This window comes from Sebastes fasciatus, chromosome 13 (assembly GCF_043250625.1).
Source record: "Sebastes fasciatus isolate fSebFas1 chromosome 13, fSebFas1.pri, whole genome shotgun sequence".
In the NCBI taxonomy this organism is placed as follows: Eukaryota; Metazoa; Chordata; class Actinopteri; order Perciformes; family Sebastidae; genus Sebastes; species Sebastes fasciatus.
The window spans coordinates 9,925,139-9,930,856 of NC_133807.1; positions in this window are offsets into that span (position 1 = coordinate 9,925,139).

Consider the following 5,718-nt stretch of genomic DNA (forward strand, 5'->3'; position numbering starts at 1 on the left):
TCCTGTCCAGATGGAGCCTCTGTGGGGATTTTGTACCGTGTGTGTGTGTGTGTGTGTTTGTATGGAGAGTAACGATTCTGGTACACTTCCATGTGGAGGCTGAGTAGGTGGATTACCTACCCTGAATCAAAAGGGAAAGTGATGAGTAGGTGGATTTAAAGATTTCGATAGAAAGTGGTTATCATGATGACCGCATAAGATTTTTTCAAAACGCTCTTGTTCGGTGTGAAAACCAATATCTGAAATATTAAAGTGACAACCCTTCAGATTTTCATGAGATCAAACCCAGTTTCTGATTCCATTTATGATCTGTATTTTTCATCAATAAACATTCAAAGTATTTACATTATGTATTTACCTCTCTATGTGGTAGTTTTCACTCTTAGTGGCGGAATCCGCCATTCCTGTGCAGGATTCAAATGACCTACCTGGAAGAAGACAGGGAATGATGCACGTAATTCAGCATTGATTTTAACACTTGTTGTTGTTACCACCAGAAACCACGGGTGTCACCAAACCAACAATGGCTAAAATCTTGAGGATTTAGAACTTTAAAGGAACAGTGTGTAACATTTTCGGGGATTTATCAGCTGAAATCAAATATAATATTCATAGCTATGTTTTCATTAGTGTATAATCACCTGAAACTAAGAATTATTGTGCTTTCGTTAGCTTAGAATGAGCCCTTTATATCTACATAGGGAGCAGGTCCTCTTCACGCAGTCCGCCATGTTTCTACAGTGGTTACAGTCTCCGACATGACTGAGCAGAGTGCAAAACCATGGTACCGCCAGCCGCCGTCTGACTTCCATTGCCCCTAAAGTAATGTGTTATTATGGTAAGGATGGCCTCTGAGCGAGGTGAACGGCGTTAACACAGTTTTGCACTCGGCGGCTCACATTACCGCAGTCTTGGAAAGGGAGGAGTGAGCAGAAGGGTACTCGGTTGCAATCTGCAACCATACCACTAGATGCCACCAAATCCTACACACTGCACCTTTAAAGAGTAACTTAACACCCCCTGAAAATCTAGTTTCTGCTGAGCTCCAGTGGTTTCACTCCTCACCTTGCTGCAGTGACATCACTACGTGTTGTAGAAATTGTACAGCAACTCAAGCCCTTGCAGTATGAAGTAAACCCTGTACACGTAAAGGAGTTTTGCAGTTGCAATCTCTACACTTTTCTTTTTGAAAAGGATTAAATACACCGTGAAACACAAACATGTTATTTAATTTCCAGTGGGGCAGTTCAATCAGTATTTACAAGGGCTGTAAAATCCCAGCAGAGCCACACTTCATTTTGTGATCAACAGACACTTCCTGGAGAGAAAAAGCAGCTGCATATCTGCTTGAGCTTTTAAAACCCAATGAGTTTCATTCAGCTTTGAATTATAAAAAAATCTCCCCATATCCAGAGAAAAGCCAACACATCTGGTCTCTAATTCACTGTGAAGGAAGCTTGAACACTAACAGTCAAAGACTGACAGAAACGGCAGTGACGTAATAAACTGTGGACTAATGGACTATTTCATCTTTTAGCATGAATCGCTGGAGTTTGTACTGTATGAAGGCTCGAGAGTTCATTTAGTATGATGGTCCATCCATTTCATGGATTACGTTGGATTACAATCTTTCCATTCCTAGATGGAACATTATGGATTAGATAGGGATTGGCAATCCAACAGAGAATATCATCCTCTGCTTGTGGATGATACGTGTTGAAGCCATAGAGGTTTTTACAGGAACAGGTTAAATGCTGCAGCCAGTATCAGACTGTCCTGTGCCTTATTTTCCTCTCACACTGTGCTGCAGACTGTTCAGTGAGAAAAACAAAGAACCAATCCCTGAGTGCGATATCTTTGTCTGAGGTGCTAAAACTGAATAAGAATCACACATTGAATTTCTGTCTCCTCCTACGTCTCCGTGCTGGTTGCTGCCTCGGAGAGACGTCGACAGCGCGGAGAAAGAAATTAACACCCGACAGGCTGCCAGAAGCAGTTACAAAGTGGCTGTGGCAGGCAGTTTTGTTAAAGCTACAGCGCCGTAGCAGGTGTGAGACAAAAAAATAAGCCTTTAAGCCTGTTGCGTATTTCATAACATGGTTCAGATATGTCTGTTAATGTTGATACTTGATTGCTCTTTGCATGAGGCTGTTTAAGTTAACGTGATAATAAGGTGTTAACACAAATTAGTTTTAACGCCAAAAATTTTTTTAAACGCATGAACGCAATTTAGAAAATTTGAGGAATCCATTGGTATCAACAATGTAATACTAGCTTGTCAGGAAGGACGCCAAATAACGCTCCAAACTTACGCTAAATTTTTGTGAGGAAAAACTGGCATGGCCATTTTAAAAGGGGTCCCTTGACCTCTGACCTCAAGATATGTGAATGAAAATGGGTTCTATGGGTACCCACGAGTCTCCCCTTTACAGACATGCCCACTTTATGATAATAACATGCAGTTTTGGGGCAAGTCATAGTCAAGTCAGCACACTGGCACACTGACAGCTGTTTTTGCCTGTTGCCTGCTTGAGTTTGCCATTTTATGATTTGAGCATATTATTTTATGTTAAATGCAGTACCTGTGAGGGTTTCTGGACAATATTTGTCATTGTTTTGTGTTGTTAATTGATTTCCAATAATAAATATATACATACATTTGCATAAAGCAGCATATTTGCCCACTCCCATGTTGATAAGAGTATTAAATACTTGACAAATCTCCCTTTAAGGTACATTTTGAACAGATAAAAAATGTGCAATTACTTTGCGATTAATCATGATTAACTATCATGCGATTGATCGCGATTAAATATTTGAATCGATTGACAGCCCTAATTGGAACAGCATGTTTTAACGTCTTCAGCCTCAACAGGTAAATCCATCACAACATGTATATAGATTAGATAACATATCAAATGATGCACATGACATCTTGATCGTTCGCCAAATAAAAACACGACAACAAAATATGTAATGTCAGTGTTTAGGGGGTTAATATTCTGCTCTAACACAGCCAGTGTAAGCAGCTTCTCACACGCTGCAGGCTGCACCCACACTGTAACGAGGTTGACAGGACTTTGACTCGGTTTGTGATCTAAATTGTGTGACACGAGCCAGCTGAGTGTGACTCTCTGGCACGAGCAGCAGAGCCGCTGATGGATTTAATCCGTAAAGTCCATTAGTAGAAGAGAGGATTGCATGAACAAGCGACGCTCAGGCGTGTCTTATCCACTGGAATGGTTGAACAGATTGACTCATTCTAATTAGGGATTACAGATATAGCTGTACAGTATCTGTTAGCTGCTGGTATAAATGTTGCCTTTTCTCTATTAGTCACTTAATGGCTTGTCAAATCATCACCATAATGTGTTGGTACACAGGCCAATATGTTGCATGACTTATGTCTTGAAGTGGAGAAGCATTAGTTGTAGCTGTTGCTCTCTTCAATTTCCCAACACATCTGTAAAAATGAGTTTCGTGACAGCAACCTTGAACAGTCAGAGCCTCGTGATATGACTGTGTCTCTTTTTTTATTGTCAGGAGACGTGTCGGGGGGGTGTCTCCTTCGCTGAAGAAATGGGACGTGAGGCATACAGGGACTGAGTAAAGAGCAGGCGACAGTCAGTTGACAAGAAGTGGAGGAGGTCTTAAGTAGAAATGCCACTGAGAGGAGGAGAGGGGGAGGTGAGAATGAGGGATGACAGAGGTGGAGAGAACGAACGCAGAGTGAGAATTGAATGTGTCTATTTTAATGGAAGACAAAATAGAGACATGGGGATTACACAATAGTGGCATGCGGGGATAGATAGAATAAGATAAACCACTGTACAATTCAATGCAATCCAATAAAATCGACCTGCTGGTCATATGGGAATACATGTAAGACACATTTTTAAAGGTATAGTTCAACATTTACCCCTAACTGCTTTCTTGCCATGATTTAGATGAGAAGACTGATATCACTCTCATATGTTCCTTTAAAGGGGACATATTATAAAAAAAAGTTAGATTTTCATGTTTTTTTATTATAAAGCAGGCTTAAGTCCTATAAATACTGTGAAGGTATCGAAACGCTCAATCCACAGGGAAATACACACAGCCCGTATTCAGATATTGTGCCTTTGAAACAAGCTGTCATGATTTCTGTCCATTTGTGATGTCACAAATAAACAATATTTAGACCCTTTACACAGTCTTAAACAAACATTCCAAATGTGTCCCAGTTTATTACTGGTTGCAGTGTATGTGAATGTCATCAACTGACAGGAAGTAAACATGGACCCAAGCTGTTGCCTAGCAACACAATCCTGTTGTAATTCCGTCAAAATGCGCTAAAACGGAGCGTTTCAGACAGAGGGTAAATACAGGCATATTCAGTCCGACAGTATGAGGAAAATAAGTTTTTTTTTTTAACATTACAGCATGTAAATATGTTCTAGTAGAAACACAAAATACAAGTATGAACCTGAAAATGAACATAATATGGGACCTTTAAATATAAGGCTTTGGCTATAGCAACCAGTTAGCTTAGCTTAGCATAAACACTGGAACTGCTACCCTGGCTCTTTCCAAAATTTGAAAAGTATGTGCACTAGAGGAGTTCAGTTCATGAGCCAATCTTACAAGCATATTATATAGACCTTTTTACAGTTTGTAAGCAGTGATGACGTACAGAAGTGTGTAATGTAACAACCAAAGTAATTTTAAGCCAAACCCTGATGTTTTTTTTTTTTACTAAACCTAACGAGGTAGTTTTGTTGCGTATTTTGTTTTGTTTTGTTTCAATTTATAATGTTAACCACGAGTTTAAAACAGTTTAAAACTGCGACCATTATCTACAACAAAATATTATTTCCTTCGAAACATAATTCATAATGCAGTTTAGATGTATGAGGATGTAATTTTTTTGGAGACATGATTGGGCTGTTTTCTGTAGCTTTATATTTTATGGAAGCGGTGTCAATTTTGTCATGTCACTCTCAGCAAGAAAGCAGAAAAACGCAAAATTGAAAAACAGAAAAATCCCAGTGTCAAACTATTCATTTAATATCACAGTTTCAATTAGACTTCAATGAATGACTAATAAAAATAATAATAAAAAAGACTGCATATAAAATGTATCTTTACAGGCCTAAACAATAAATACACATACGTTTATATGCAGAATATTGTCTATTCTATCTCCTGTGATTCATGTGTTTTCATTGTATTAAATGTGCTGTCCATAAAAGACTTTCACTGTGAGGTCTTGGACACATTATGCTTCTCAAGCACGTGCTTCTACAATATAACCAGTTTTTTTCACAACTTTATGAGTACCTATAGCTTTGAGCCATAACAGATGACTCACTGGGTCTCCCAAATCCTCAATTTACTCTTAACTCACATCTACACCTGCTGCACCCGCAGGAGAAGACTGAGCTTTTCTCCTTGAACTCGCTCGCTTGGGAGGAGAATGAACGAGGAGAACAAAGAAATATACTTTTTTTCTGTCATTGAAGAAATAAGTATTTTTCTTGAGGAGTCTGGAGAGCACTCAGTGTTGGAGGGTTTGTTCTCACAGCAGGGTTTGTAACTGCTGAACATGAATCATAAGTGTGTGTGTGCATGTCCTTGAATAAAAGAGCAGGCAGAATCTCGTATAGACTTAACTCACCGAACTTCTTTTCTGAAACTAACATATTAGTATTAAATAGTGTTAAGAAAAGAATCACA